Consider the following 16,880-nt stretch of genomic DNA (forward strand, 5'->3'; position numbering starts at 1 on the left):
AATCACTTTCGGCTGCTTGTGAAAACTAAAGAGCCAGGTGTCAGCCACAAACTTGATAAGGCGTACTTGTAGGAAAAGAATGAAAAGGGTCATTATTTTGTCCTTTTCCAAACCCTTAAACAAAAGGACAAGTTCGAACGCAGAAAGCATTAGAAGTGAGAATAGGCTGTGTTGCCCCCAGGAAAATACTTTGCTGTTTAATAAGATCACAGCTGACCCTCTACCACATGCCCACTTTACAACTCATTCCCGATTTCCCAATGTTCCCAAAACGTCATCGATCTTCGCTTTGAATAGACTCAATAACAGAGTTTTCTTTGCCCCGTGGGGGGGGGGGGGGTAGAGAATTTCAAAGATGTAGCGGTTCTTCGAAGTAAAGAACTTCCTCCTCTTCTGACTATGCCTTCTGGTTTATAAAGCACAGCCAAAGCAAGAGGTTACCATGATAGCTTTATTAGGAACATTTTTTTTTTTGCATATCCCCGTCTTCTTTTTCCATTAAGAATTTAACGAGCAGAAATAATTGAACTAGTTTTCAATGAATGGAATTTGAATGCTCCTCAGTTTTATTTCCAACTTTTCTCACTCAAACAAGGAAAAAATGCAAAAATATGAAAATTCACCAGTTTAGCTTATTTTGCAATCAACCTCTCTCTATGAGAGCTCTGGTTAAAACTCAAAGTTCAATGCGTTTTCTACTTTACTGTGCTCCATAATTACTCCACACTGCCTGATATTTTCATGGAACATTAACTGTGTCACATGATCTTCCCTGTATACGCCTGTCTGTTACCCAAAAGACCCCCTTAGACCTTGACGTTATTAATAGTCCTATTCATTAAATATTACTCTTGTAGAATGGAAAGCATAATATTGGCCTGAAGATAAGAGCAAAGAGAAGGAATAAGTGAAATTAATTTTCTGGAGAAAAATATGATTTTTGAAATGACATTCTATACTGTTAACATTTTTAATGTGACAAATGGCATTTGCCACAAATTGAAATAAAAAAATAGCGGCAGAAGCTGGTTATGGAATTCTATGCTGTTTAAACAGTCCAATGAGATGATACATTATCAGTGTCATTTTCAGTGATGCTATTTATTTGCATTTAATTCCAAATGAAGATAGCTGTGTAATCTAGCATCAATGGTCATACGAACAAGAAATATCAATTTTCTAATATGCCGATGGGTATAAATCTCTATGAAACACTGCAGCGCTATTAAAGCATTTTCCATGCCAAACCATACAACACTTTATATTTAATCAGATAATATAATTATGCAAAGCTCTTTGAGATCTCTCTCTAAAGCACTCTGTAACATCTAAATATACCATATTGCAGAAAATAACTTTTAAGTATTTATTGTGGAAGCAAAATCACATGCATGATTTTCAACCAAAAAAGGGTAATTCCTTCATTTATGACATTGAGGTTTCTCCCCCATGTGCTGGGTTTTAAAATTGTTAACAATTTTATGATCATTTATCAATTGATACTAGGCAAAAAAAATCTCCTGTTAAAATCCCTTTTCCAGAGTTTCCCTGGAATGTCACAAAGTTTATCAGTTTCTTTTCACTAATTTTCAGATTATTCGATTCATAGATATGAATCCTGTCATTCATATTTTCATTCGCCAGTAAAGACGATATCTCCAAGTCCATCCAGGAAAAAAAAGGTGGATTTCCTCAGTGTCCAAAACAGTGCACCATGAGATGTTGATCTACGGTACAAAATGTCCTTCAGAGTAGGTTTGACTTCCTAAACCATACCAGCAACACAAGCCCCCTAAGGCGAAGGCCCACTGCCAGCCAGTACCTGTCCCCACACAGCTGAAGCGATCATCATATTCAAACTGCTTGCCTGTAAGTAGAGTCTGGACAGGCTCTGATATTACAACAGATGAAAGGACCACTCGAGTCTGCATTGGGCAAGTAGCTCTAATTAACTTCAGTTACTGTTTTTAATCTTGGATAATTATTCTTTGTTAATTAATACAACTGAAGGTCATCTTCCAAATATCCAGTAGAAATGAAGGGCTCAGGCCTGAAACTTCAGTAGTAAATCTTTATCTCCTGATGTCATGGCAAAACCGACCGAGTTCCTCCAGCATTTGAGCTCACTTTAAAATTTTAAGAATAAATTAGATGAATGGAAGAGGTCTGGAGGGTTATGGAATGGGTTCGGGTCAGTGGGACTAGCGGAATAATGTTTCAGCACAGATTAGAAGGGCCAAATGCCCTGTTTTCTGTGCTTTAGTTTTCTAGGGTTCTAATGGAGAGGAATTCTTCCATATGTAATTGCAAAATCAAGATTGTAGTTACCAGATTTGCCTGAGTGCCACAAAAAGTCTGTGATAACTGTGCTTTGGAGAGGAGATCAGAATCAGAATTTATTGTCATGGACGTGTCACAAAATTTGTGGTTTTGTGGCAGAATCACAGTGCAAACATTTATATAAACGACCTTACAAAATAAATTGAAATAAGATTGCGCAAGAAAAAGTCAAAGGATGGCCATGTCTGTGGTTCACTTTTGACACTGTTCACAGTTAATGTTGCAATGGAGGGAGTGCAGAGGCGATTCACCGGGCTGAGACCTGGAATGGCAGGAATGACTTATGAGGAAAGATTGCGCAAATTGGGATTGTACTCGCTGGAGTTTAGAAGATTGAGAGGGGATCTCATAGAGACCTATAAAATTCTGGCAGGACTGGACAGAATGGATGCAGATGGGATGTTTCCAATGGTGGGAAAATCCAGAACCCGGGGCCATGGTTTGAGGATAATAGGCGAACCATTTAGGACCGAGATGAGGAGGAATTTCTTTACCCAGAGGGTGGTGAATCTGTGGAATTCATTGCCACAGAGAGCAGTAGAGGCAGGTTCATTAAATATATTTAAGAGGGGATTAGATCTATTTCTTCAATATAAGGGTATTAAAGGTTACGGAGAGAAGGCGGGGACGGGGTACTGAACTTTAAGATCAGCCATGATCTCATTGAATGGCGGAGCAGGCTCGACGGGTCGAATGACCTACTCCCGCTCCTATCTTCTAGGTTTCTATTCAGGAATCTGATGGCAGAGGGGAGGAAGCTGTCCTTGTCCGTTAGTGCTCATCTTCAGGCTCCTGTACCTTCTTCTCCCCTGATGGGAGCAGAGTGGCCTGGGTGGTGGGGGGGAAGGAGGATCCTTGAGTATTGAGGTTGCTTTCTTAAGACGGCCTCAATGGAGTGAAGTCTGGCGCCTGTGATGTCACAGGCCGAGTTAACAACCCTCTGGACTTTTTTTTTTCCCCTGTCCTGAGCTCCGTATCAGTGATGCAACCAGCCGGAATGCTCTCCATGGTACATCCATGTAAGTTTTTCAAGACATACCAACACACACACACACACACACACAGATGAGATTGCAGCTGAGCTTGGAAGGTGAACTTCAAGTATTGCTTTTCAGATTTTCTTTTAAGCATTCAAGATAAAAGAGGGTCTTTCCCGCTGACCATCAAGCTCTCATTTATGCTAATCCTGTGCCAATCCTATTTCTATTCTCTGCACATTTCCTTCAATTTCCCCAGATCCTACCATTCATCTGTACATTAGGGGCAATTTACAGTGGCCATTCAACCCACACATCATTATGGGTGCAAGGGGAAACCTGAACACCTGGAGGGAACCCATGTTCTCACAGGGAGTGCATGCAAATTCCACAGCTAAAACGGGAAGTCAGGACTGATGAAGTCCATGGATGATAACCTGTGACTGTTCCATAAACCGAGTCAAGACCCACAAGACTCACACCTCAAGGTTCAAGAGCAGCTCATCCTCAGACTCCTCAACAACAAACTCAATCAGGGACTTAATTAAGGAATCTTACTTTTGCACTTTCTTGATTTTATTTCTCTCTCTATTGCAGTTAATCATTTCTATTTTTTTTTAATTAAGCTTTTTTTTTCCCCACTACCAATAAGTGGTAATTCTGCCTTTCCCACAGGAAAAAGAATCTCAGGGCTGTATGTGACATCATGTATGTTCTCTGACAATATGTCTGAAACATCATGACCATAAGGTAACCAAGAGTTAGAACATGTAAATCACGTTTACCTTTAATTTGATTATAACCATAGGTAACAAAGAAGGGATCTATTGAAGAAATCAAGATTGCCTGCTATCTTGCCTGTTTAAATTCACAAAGCTGACTGAGAAGCAACTCAAAAGGTTAATATGTTCTGTTCTCACACTGACAAGGTATCATGCCAAGTGCAGAGAAAGAATTTTTAATATTGCACTCTACAGAGTGAGAAAGATAATGTGAGGGCTAGAAGGATTAGGTACCTAAAAATCATTAACACAAACATTTCAAAGATAGCTATTGATTGTGTATGATCACAGTGTGAATTATATTGGCAATGCACCTTCTCTATACAAAAACTATTTGCCATTTTACTCTGTGCCTATCTTAAGCCACTCTCCCCACGAGTTAAAGACGAGAGAGCGGGAGTATAATGAAGAAAAACAGCTGCTGCAAATATAATGCAAACAGCAAGGAAGATGAAATGAATTGATGTTTCCAGAACATATGACAGGCAACAAAAATAAGTGAATGAAAAAAAGAGAATAAAACAAGATGAGAATAGGCAGCAGTTCAGAAAGGGCAGCTGGAAATTCGTCCTTCCACTTGGATCAATTGTCAATATACCAACTTTCTAAAATTCCAGAAACGGAGATGCAGAAAGTGTAATTACAAATTAACTTCGTCAAAAAAAATAATGAGAGACAACATTTTGAAACAACAAATTGGTCCAGTTGGTGGTAAAGATTTGTGAAACTTAGCATTATTGAATATGCATTTAATCAGATCATTTGGTATTATAGAGTCTATGTACCATGACTCCCTCCTAAGTCACTGAGTGAACAGTCATAGACCATTAGCCTGAAGTAATATGTATGAGGCTTCACCATTCCTTAGGGTGCAGTAACCATTTCTGCTCCCCAGTTGTCTCCATTAAGTCATTAAACCTCAGGACAATCCTCCTTTACAAAACATCTCCAGACCCTTCAACGCAGAATAATAAGAGCATGTTAAAACATTTTATATCTCAATTTTAATGACTCTTACCATCTAGAGTTAAACCTATATGCTTTAAAAATCAGGTTAGCTGCAACTACAGAGAATATAATCAATAAAAATTCAAGATAAAACTTTTTCTTCTCCTTGATTTGTTATTCCAAAATTCTTTCACCTGTTCAATTAATTGAGTAAACGTCTGCACACGAACGAAGTGAAGAATCATATGGCTGCAACAAGCATTAGATTTGTATACAAATATGCAGTTACTTCTCCGAAGCCAGATTCCAGACCTACTATGCCCTTTGTTTCCCCTTGGTTCACTCTGTAACCTAGGAGTCAGAGCACTGTCTGGGTGTCAAACAAGTGAGCTAAACTGCCACTTTAATGAAGTGCCAATGGTCTACAGAGCAGTTCAAGGAAGCGCTGGCCAAGAAACTGGATGTTGCAGCTAATGGCTTTTTAAGGCAGTGAACATCCCCACTGGAATCCAAAATGGCTGCCACATTACTAAAATTAAATAGGCATGCCCAGAACAGAAAGAGGTGCTATTCCCTTTGCAAGTATAAATGTGGGCCTTTACGAATTTTGGAGGTCCCCGACAAAACTGAGGTGGTCAATGCTGAGGTCGTCAAGCCCACCTGTGCACTCTTTGTCCTCCAAACCCATATATAAGGGGTGCCATTTTTCCACCCTGACCTCAAAACTTCCATGTCCTCCTCCTCAATCCCACGAACCCAGTTCTCACTCCTGCCAGCTAAGCTTTATCCCTAATTTGGTTTGCCCTCCATTTTCCCCAATTTAAGTCCTTCAATAATTCGATTCTGGAGGCAGCAAGATCTTCAATTACACCTTGCAGGCTTTTGGCAGCACACCAAATTGAGGGAAAGTCGAGTTTATTGTCACCTGATTGTACAAGTGCAACCCAATGAAACAACATTCTCCGGTCCTTGGTGCAAAACAACCAAACACACCACAAAAAATTCATATGGCAGGACATCTATACAAATACATAAATAGTTTCATGAATAGGAGAGTCTCGGATGGTTAGAGCGAGCAGTCCCATTGGTCGCTCAGCGTCCTCACTGCCCATGGAAAGAAGCTGCTCCTCAGCCTGGTGGAGCTGGCTCTGACACTTCTCATCTTTTTCCTGACGGAGCAGCCGAAAGATGATGTGTGCATGGCAGACTCAATGTCAGGGGTACTGCTCCTTCACCTGGCCCACTCCAGAATTCCACAACCAAAGATTTTAAAATTGTGAGACCACCTTGATCAGAGCAACCATTAACAATGCAAAACATTCTTTCAATTCTACCCACCCCCACCATCCAGGGGAGCATCAAAATGTTTTTAAATCAACTCAGCAAGATTTTAAATGTTTCTGAATTATTTTCCTTCGTGATAACAGGTCTCGGGGCACCTCACAGAAGTGCCAGCAAATGAAGTGGATACAAAGGCAAATAGGACAGTTGATCAAAAGCTTATCAGATTGGTTGGTTTGAAGGAGCACTTCAAAGGTGAAATATGGACAGGCAGAGAAGTCTAGAGAGAGAGAATGCAGTTCAGGGTTATAGCAATGCCACCTGTCAGTGTATACAAGCCTCCAATACACCATGCTTGCAATTCAAAGCTTTCAACAATTTCTCTGTGTAAAGTCATTTTACTTTGTGTTGTCAACTGACCACCAGAGGGAGTTAAGAAATAGACTCGCAACATCTCTGTCTCCAAAAGTCACCTTCAGAATATTGTATGAATCACAGTAAATTCTGGAGGAATTCAGCCAGCCTTGCAGAGTCCACATATTACCGTGGTTTCAGGCCTGAGCCTTTCTTCAAGGTCTAAGAAAAAAGCAGACAGGCATCTGAAGAAGACTGGCGAGAGAAAGGGGGAAGAATGGAGTGGGGGGGAAAACAAAGATTGAAGGCGGGGGTGGTCGGGTTTAGCGCAAACTGGAGAAGTCTGTTAATGCCATCCGGTTTGGAGGGTGCCCAAACGTTGTTCCTCTAATTTGTGGGTGGCCTCATTCTGGCAGGTGCACGAGACCACGGGCTGACACGTCAGCAAGGGAATTGAAATTGATGGCCACCGGGAGAAATGAGCAACTGTGGTGGACCAAGACAAGGTGCTCAACAAAGCCAGTCTGCACACAGATACTCCGATGTACTGTAGAAGAGACCAGAATGGGAGCACCGCCATTCCCCTTTGTCTGGTGGTCTGGACACCTGCTCCTCCTCCCATTCATTTCCCTTTCTCTCTCCGGTCTTTATTCGGATGCCTGCCTGCTTTTAGCGGATACCTTGAAGAAGGGCTCAGGCCCCAAATGTCAGTAATGTACCTTTACCTCCTATGGACGCTGTGAGATCGGCTGAGTTCCTCCAGCATTTATTGCGTGTTTTTAAAATCACAATCACAGCACCTGCAGACTTCCGTATTTCATTACCTTCAGACTATTACCAGGATAGAGACAATCGTTCGAGAGCATGTGGAATTCCACCAACTGATATAAATCTTCACGGAAATACTTTGGTGGACTTTATGCTTACTGGTGTGGTGGTGATCCATTGCAACACTGGCTAAGTCAAATCATGTTGCCCCTCAGTGCTAAATAGAAGAAATGAAAACAATGAGAAAGAGACAACAGCCTGGTAAAACAAGCTTATTATCATCTAATTGCACAAGTACAACCCGATGAAACAGCGTTCTCCAGTCCTCTGTGCAAAACACGCAGATACACAACCAAACATAACACACACAACCAATATACATACGCAGGACAAGTATTTAAAGATACAAATAAATAAATAGATTTGTGAATATAGGAGACTCAGATAATCAGTGCGAGCGGTTCCTTTGGTCATTCAACATTCTCACTGCCTGTGGGAAGAAGCTGTTCCTCAGCCTGGTGGGGCTGGCTCTGATACTCCTTTATCATTTTCCCGATGCTCTGTGCGGGGTGGAAGATTTTGCATGCCCTCTTCAGGCAACAAGGACAGTGCACATCACTCTAAGCTCAACTGCCCAACTAGTCTGAACGAGTTTACCTCTGTTTAACTCAAATTTTTTGCAGGAGGAGAAACCTTATGGTGATCGATGTTGGGCTCACTCGTTCAGATTTTGGAGAAATGTGGCCACATTTCAGTCCAGTTTGCAACACAGAAGCAGATTAAAGTCTGCAACATTGAGTCGTGAATTGGATGCAACTCCATTACAGGTACTGCCCATCTTACAACCATAATTGGGACTGAAGAATCGGTTGTATCTTGAAATGGACACATCGGAATTTTGTGCGTGGAGTACCGAAGTCTTAAAGCAAATTTTTTTTTTAAAAACCAAATTTCTTTTCGTCGTAGATTTGATGATAACAACTCAAAGCTTCCTGAATCTGTTGATCAACCTTGGTGAATCTTTCGACTTTCTGGTCCATGTTACCCTGGTTAGTCGGCGCCCTGATGTCCGTAGGCTGGGTGCGACCATCTCGATTCCTGTGCGCGTGCACGAGTCTTCGGTGTCGCTTGAGCGAGAGTTAAGCACCCTAACGATATCCAATTTGCACCCTTAACTCTCGCGCATACAACAATCGAACTCCAATAGATGGACCCACTACGCATGCGCCAACCAAAGACTCGAGCACGTGCACAAGAATCAAGGTGGCCGCACCCAGCCTATGAACCTTGGAACACCGACTTATAAGGTAAGTACGTACATTTTGTCTCTTATGTGCCCTATATCCCTGTTATAGTTTGTCAAATTTTATATTTTTTCAAAATTTTCGATCGAATGGAAGCAAGTTGCATAGGTTGCATGTTGGGGAGTACCTGTATTTAATTCCCCTACCATGCTACCCAGTGCCCATGAAATTGACTCTGAAAAACATACATCATCACAAACCACGTGTATGTCATTCAGGAAGTTTGCATGCATGGTGGAAGAGAGCAAACACATAGAGTCAATGGAGAATCGGGAAAGGAGAGGGTACACTGCCCTAGAACAATGGAAGTCTGAAAATCCGGACTGTGCGGAGATTGGGTCGGTCCAGATTTTTGGATATTCTGGATTCTCAGGCAATGTTTTTAAAATTTAAATTTGAGGAGGAATAAAGAAGAAATCAACAAGGAAATTTTGATGGTTTATTCATCAGCAAATGCTGCATGCTTCGTTTATCAAAATATGCAATTTTAAAGAAAAATAAATATGCCACTGTACATCTGAGGCGCTTACACAAAAGCCTGCTAATTTTAAAAAGTTTGAGAGTTTTTCAAAAGTCCGATCCTCATGTGGTCCAGATTTCTGGCAACTGGATTTTTAGGTTTCTACTCTGCATCTCTGAGATACTGAAGGTCAGCTTAAACAGACAGAGGTACTTTGATGGGAGAACGCTCACTGGGCAAAGCAGCACACTTGCATAGGTTCTGCCGAGAAACCGTTCATTCCCACAAAACAGACTCAGCGGCGTACTCCACTATTGGCATTGTTCCAATATAAACTTGGAGAACTGCTGGTCATGTGGCACATGTTACGGGTTTACATAGGGCGTAGAAGAAGAAATGCCTCAAAATTGTTTTCCTGCATTAATTTCCTCTCCTTTACAGGACAAAATACAACCATCATTGTCTTCATTCTTTTTTGCCCATTTGCTCCCTTAGCAAGTAACAAGCAGTATCTATCCCATTCATCCTTTTCCTGAACTATACACATATACTTTAACATTTCAATATGTACTCAACTCTGTGTACACGGTATTAGCTGAAAACATTTTGCATTTTAAAATCTTTTCAAACTATTTAAAAAGAACTATATTTACAAGGTGAAAACAGCGGCACATAGAAACATAGAAGATAGGAGCAGGAGTAAGTCATTCGACCCTTCAAGCCTGCTCCGCCATTCAACGAGATCATGGCTGATCTTAAAGTTCAGTACCCCGTCCCCACCTTCTCTCTGTAACCTTTAATACCCTTATATTGAAGAAATAGATCTAATCCCCTCTTAAATATATTTAATGAACCTGCCTCTACTGCTCTCTGTGGCAATGAATTCCACAGATTCACCACCCTCTGGGTAAAGAAATTCCTCCTCATCTCGGTCCTAAATGGTTCGCCTATTATCCTCAAACCATGGCCCCGGGTTCTGGATTTTCCCACCATTGGAAACATCCCATCTGCATCCATTCTGTCCAGTCCTGCCAGAATTTTATACGTCTCTATGAGATCCCCTCTCAATCTTCTAAACTCCAGCGAGTACAATCCCAATTTGCGCAATCTTTCCTCATAAGTCATTCCTGCCATTCCAGGTATCAGCCTGGTGAATCGCCTCTGCACTCCCTCCATTGCAAGAGCATCCTTCCTTAGATAAGGTGACCAAAACTGCACACAATACTCCAGGTGTGGTCTCACCAAGGCCCTGTACAGCTGCAGTAAGGTATCTTTGTTCCTATACTCAAACCCTCTTGATATGAAGGCCAACATACCATTTGCCTTTTTAAACCGCCTGCTGTACCTGCATGCTCGCCTTCAGAGACTGATGTACAAGTACCCCTAGGTCTCTCTGCACTTCCCCATCTCTTAATCTATTGCCATTCAAATAGTAATCTGATGAGTGAGTTTAAAAACTGCAGATAAAAGTTAACTAACCAAAATCATACATTTAACAAGGAAAATCTGTACCTTTAGAAGACAAAATAATACAACTATCATTATCCTGTGGGTTTATATCCTTATTTTTTTAACCCCAAAGCCTGAAAAATAACAGAATTATACTATGGAATCTCATAACATTCATAAAGCTTACATTAATGTTTAAAACATACAAAACCAACTCTAAAAATTCACAAATACAGAATTGAGAATAAAAATCATTACAACACATTCTAACTCTGTTATACACACTTGACATAACCTCCGATGTATCTATACATGTCAACCTGCCAGCAGCCCTAAGTAGTAGCACCAGGTATCGTTGAAGGACAAAAAAATGGCGGAGCTCCTGTAACAGCAGCACTGTGGACCACCCGAGAGAAGGAAGTGAGACACAGTGCTCTTGAGGGGTCTAACCACCCAGTCAGAATGCTGTTGGCTTTGTACAGGCTTTAAATGGGCTGTTAATGGAGCAGAGAGTGATTTTATTTTAAAGTTCTGTGACCGCGGGGTCTGCACCCAAGATGGGGGCACCTATGATCGGCAGCAGCCACAAAGGGCTGCAGACTCTGGGGAAGCTAAAGATTGGTGCACCCCCCTATCCACCACCTCCCGTTTGAGGAGATGATCCATGGGACAGTGACCATGACGACAGCCCAGTGAAGGGTTCTGTGGCTGAAGAACATACAGACGGGGGCTATTGGCGACTCGAGGCGAGCAACCTGCACAGGCTGCTGGTGACTGCGGTCAAGGGCTTCACACCAGAACAGCTGAAGAGAAACCGGGATGTCAGAGGGTGCCAAATGTTTCCTGATAATGACGGAAGTTCGGATATCTGGAGCTCTGGATTCTGTATAATCACGTGAGCTGCGAAGGCACCGAAGGCAAATCCACAGATACTCTCTGGAGGGGCTTTCTTTTGGTTCTCTTTCTCTGTAAGGGGCCTTTCAGTCAATTTCTACCGGAGGCGCATCTGACTGCCTTACAACAGACAAAAGCAAATTCCGTGTAATATTGCAGTGTACCACTTTGGTGATACAGCCACTTCACTGGCCGCACTCCTACCGGCCAACTTCAGGGGGAAAACCACTGCACCTGCAGGTAGGCAAGCTGGAAGACTGGCCCCACCCACCAGCTGTCAATTACCGACCCATATAAAGAATTGAGCCAGCCCCTTCGGGGGCAGTCAGACACATGGACCCAGCAGTATATTGAGACCTGGTGTGTACAAGTTTAAGCTAATTAAAGCCTGTTCTACAGTCTGTGGACTTTATGTCAGAATCATTCACGCAGCAGCGCTTGCAATTACTGAACAATAAATGAATCTTGAATCGAAACGACACTAACCTGCTGATGGCAAAATGGTGAAAAGTTAAAAAGCATCAAGAAAAAAAATGTTAATTCATTTATTGCTTTTCAAATTCTCTGGACATCTAAAGCTACTGTAGGGTGAAATGATGCTTAACCAAGGCTGCTTTTGTAAGCAAACATTTCAAAACTTCCCTGACTCAGGGGGATGTGGGTTCAGTTTTTACTCCGGAGGTTTGAGCAGCAAAATCCAGACCAGCACAAAATGCTTAGCCAGTCCTCCTGCCTTTTGGACGGCACGTTAAATTAACTTCCCTCTCAAATGGAAATAAAGGATCCTATGCTAACATACAGAGATAGTTAACCCCCTGTGACCTGGTCAGATTTTACCCTTTAAATCACCGCCAACACAAGAGGTTGTCCAGTCATTCTCACATTGCTGCACGTACATTGGTTGCCACGATTCTGCACTCGCTTTCAAAGCACTTCACTGGCTCCACGATACTTAGAGGCTGTGATGAAAATGGTCATATAAAGGTTTTCCTTTTATTTCTATAGCCTCCTGCAATAATACATTTTTAAAAACTGCTAACAAAGATAAACAGGGCTGTTTATTATTGCTTATTGGATGTTAATGCATTTCCCATGGATACAGTCACATCAAAATTAATGTTGGTCCAACTAAAATGGACTCTGTTGAATCAAGCCTCAATTGTCATAAACACTCAGTTTTAATGTACACTGACCTGTAACACTAAGGTATTATACGACTATTTCAGTGTCATGTTGAATATGAAGAAAATAGGTTCATTAATGGCTTTGCAAAGTCTTATTTAAGTTGGAGGAGGCTTGTTTTGCAACCTGTCCTGAAAATGATCTTTACTGAAATGTTCTGGTCGCTCGATTGCTCATCTGGCTTGACTACATCTACACATACCATTATGCATTTACTTATTAATTTTAATTAAATTTCAATGATACAGCATGGTAGCAGGCCCTTCCAGCCCGTGAAACTCATGGAATGCAATTGATCCCAAGTAATTTACCAACCTCATATGGGAGAAAACCAGAGCACATGGGCCACTAGGTGCTTTCAAAATGCAAGACCTGGTTAGCCCTCCTGGGATCCAGGTGAGATTACTGGGCAGTGTGGGACTTCTGCACCTTTCAAATAGCCGCCTAAACTTCCAACCCAGCAATTCAAGGGGAATCCTGCCCCCTGCAATGACGTGGTGAGTGGTGTTCCCTGTGTTCTTCCTGTTTAAAGTTCCAGAGTAACTGGTTGAGCCATTTCCCCTTTCAAATAGGTGGAGGAGGACACTCGGGTCAGTTTTTCTGGGTTCCCTGACCACCTCAGAGGTGGGTCCGGTACCTAGATGGATTTTGATTGGGCTTGCCCAGTTCAGCCCTCTCAAATAAGCCTGGGTCTTCAACTTAGTAAATGGCCCGGTTCATCCCATTTAACGAGGCAATAAAGGGCCTACTGAAAAAATGCACCAGACAGCGCTGGATTCGAACCGGGTCACTGGCATTGTTACATCAGTGTTAAGACTGCATATTTAGACATTTCCTCCCCCCCCACCTTTTCAATCTTTTGGCCTTCATCTCCTGCTCTACAAGCTTGGATTCCTTAAATCCTGCTGGTCTTGCCCTTTCCAATCCGGTGTCATTTAGTGAACTGAAGAAACCTGTCCCTTAACCTTGTCCATCTCATGGCCAAAGGATTTATTATTCTATGACTCATGGGTTCCCAGACCGACTTACACCCTTAACAGAAACAGACTGCTGGATGTAGCCTGCTTGAAGAAAGGAACTCAACTGGTGTTTTATATTGGTAACTTCTTATCAAACTGAAAAATAAATCTGTTTCATTTTCAAAGGCACAACTTTTAAATGATTTCAGGACTATTTTGTCTTTACTTAAGATTTGAAGCAGCCACCATTATTTGCTCTCGTTCTCTTTGTTTCAAGCGTTTCATCTTACCTCATTAACAGGGAAAAATGTGACATGAAAATTATTTTAAGACTAGCAAATAAAATTTTCTGTACAAACCAGCAGAAGAGAAAAAGTACGTTTGTCTGGTAATGGGTTGGCAGTCTAAGCAACTACCACCCTTTGGTTGGGAAGATAGGAGATAGAGAGAGCAGAGAAATGAAGCAATCACTGAAAGAAAAAGTATAATAAAAAAATCTGAATCTTTGAATTAATTATAAAAGAAATAAATTCAGAAATACAGCATGGTAACAGACCCTATCAGCCCACAAGCCCTGGCTATCCAATTACACCCAATTGACTTACAATCTTGGTATGTTTCGAATGATGGGAGGGAACTGGAGCACCCGTAGGAAATCCACGCAGACGTGGGGAGAATGTACAAACTCCTTGTGGACAGCGCTGGATTCAAACCCCAGTTGTGGCGCTGTAACAGTTTTGTGCTAACCGCTAGGCTCTGAAAACCCTGGCAAAATGAAAGCTGGGCAATGCCTTTGAGCCGAGCATCAGTTCTTGATCCAAGATACAATAGATGTATTCTTTAGGCAGATACTTCGTGCATGCTGTTGACTGCCCTAAGCAAATCTTTAACCCAGTATCTCAAGGAGAGCATGACTGAGCCACCCCATAATAGTTCAGTGATGGTCAGAACTTTTTTTTTTTAAATTGGGAATAGCCCCAATTCTATTTCTGGAGATGACACATGATGCTCACGACTGCCTGCATGGGATCCAGAATTAGTCCCACAGCAGAAGACCCACATTCAGAATTGCAAATCCACTCTCCAATTTGCACTGCTTCCTTCATGCTCTCTGCCACATTTCTTTCTCGTATTTTGTCAAAAAGAGGCAGCCTACATTACTTGTTATAGATCCCATATAGTCCTGAACAGAAATGCTTACTGGGCCAAGTCCATTCAAGAGTTGTGGGTTTGAAGTCGCATGTAGTTTGGAATGGGTGAGCATGCTAGATTTCTTTCCTTGGAGGATGTTTTAGATAACCCGGTCATTTCACAATACCTCAAATAAATAGAACTCTTTCTTCTTGATGTATTTAATAAATCTAAATTCCCAGCTGTCCTGATAGGCTTCAAACTGACATCTTCAGGCTTTCTGACAATGAAGATTTTGCTTCCTGAACACTTTTGGGTGAATTTTAGGCTTCCGATCACGAAAATCATTTTAATATTTTACTATCATGCACTGTTTCTTTTAGATATAACCTATATTTGTGATTTCCTGTCACGTCTTATGTTGACTTCAAGCATCCAAAACCACGAAGTGCAACGTGTCCTTGAACATTCATTTTCTGCAATCGCACTTGGACGTCTTCCCTGCTGATCTCGGTGCTGTCAGAGATGAGCACGGTGAAAGGTTTCACCGGGACATTACCACCATGAAAAAACAGCATCAGGGCAACTGGAATCCATCAATGCCGGCTGACGATTGTTGGACACCGACACAAGAGGCATCAGATGCGGAGTACAAACGAAAACCAGTGGCAAAACATTTTTAGGTCAGTTGAACTAATGCGTCAGCATTAGTATGTGATTTAACATGCGAAATACAATAAAAGTCAATTTAATGTTTCTCCAACTTCCAATGTGATATATTCAACTTTAATGTCATTGTCCCAGGTACAATATAAAGCTAATGAAATACAATTAGCATCCGACTAGAAGTTAAAAAAATAATGCTATATACAAATAACTACATGTGAATTAAAACAACCGCATTCATCAAACAATTATAAAAGTACTGACAGTACAACGCGAGCGCAGTACCACTCAGTGCTGGGATTTAAGGTTCAGCAAAAAACTCTCCTGAGCCTGTTGGTTTAAAAGAGGCTCCTGTAATGCCTACCAGATGGAAGGAGAGTAAAAAGTCCATAGTTAGGGTGAGATGCATCGCCCTGCCCAGGCAGCATTCCTGATGGATGTTCTCAATGGTTTGCAATTGGATACAGATAGCCCAATGTGATACAGCAAATCTGAAATTATTTCTGTGTTCGGCTTGAAGTTGTCTATTGTTACAAGATCAAACCAGCAACCACAAAGAAGGCCTATCACACAGGGGTAAAGATGAACAATTACATTATTAACAAAAAATTCACCTTCAAACGTTAATTCAAACCCCCCCCCCCCCTTTTATAACAATGCCCACTGGTTACTATGCAAATTTCAATAACAGTGTAAAACTAATAAATTCCTCAGCCTAAATATAACATATGTAATTAAAGTCTAAGTTATACTTCCAACCAGCCCACAGAAAAACTTAGACACAAAACAAACACAAAACACACAAGACTCACAAAACTTCGATCTCAACCGAAGCAGAGATCCTCAACAAAATTCAGTTTGTTTGGTAAACTGAAGCCAAAAGATCTTGGGGAGAGAGAGAGCACAAAATTCGAAGTTGTCTTCTTGTGTTGCTTGCAGAGAGAGGAACAACTGGCTTGGTCCAGATCCTTCTGGCTGCCTTCGGAATGTTCATCCCTTTTAAAATGCCCAAAATTCTAAACTGTCCTCCAGACCATGACTCCTGCTCTGGCCCTTCTTCCACTCCACAGCACCCCCAGTGGTTGTTGATCGTCCAAGTCCAGAAATTTCTAGATCATTTTCTGCACATGCTCAGTCCGTCTCCCACTCTCTCAGCAGTCCACCTTCACCTTGGCTCTCTAAGGCAATCTGTCACTTTTTAACATAAAACCTAACACATAGGCCAATACACAACACAGAACTCTGTAACACTATCATAATCCTCAATTTCTTTTCAAGACAAACCTTTTGAAAAAATTTGTAGTCCAGTAACTCACAGATGTGTCACTGTACTCATGTGCCATTTGGAGATTGGGATAGGGTGGGATATTGTGTGTTCTGGGCCC

The 16,880-nt window shown here is 41.6% G+C and overlaps 1 protein-coding gene across 6 annotated transcripts in view; it reads right to left on the reverse strand.

Annotated features, from left to right (window-relative positions):
• LOC138749881 (LIM/homeobox protein Lhx1-like) overlaps positions 1 to 16,465 on the reverse strand; it is a 440,383-nt gene extending 423,918 nt beyond the window's left edge. For 4 of the 6 annotated variants that reach the window (XM_069911869.1, XM_069911866.1, XM_069911870.1 and 1 more), the window contains exons 1-2: positions 16,308 to 16,465; positions 7,507 to 7,667 (exon numbers count right to left, since the gene is read on the reverse strand). The gene's annotated coding sequence lies outside the window, so the exon portion shown is untranslated. Of the gene's footprint in view, positions 1 to 7,506; positions 7,668 to 13,054; positions 13,443 to 16,307 lie in introns of those variants that run through there. The other 2 variants (XM_069911868.1, XM_069911872.1) reach the window with 2 other exon arrangements.
• Positions 16,466 to 16,880: the final 415 nt, after the last annotated feature.

This window comes from Narcine bancroftii, chromosome 14 (genome assembly GCF_036971445.1).
Source record: "Narcine bancroftii isolate sNarBan1 chromosome 14, sNarBan1.hap1, whole genome shotgun sequence".
Taxonomy (NCBI): domain Eukaryota; kingdom Metazoa; phylum Chordata; class Chondrichthyes; order Torpediniformes; family Narcinidae; genus Narcine; species Narcine bancroftii.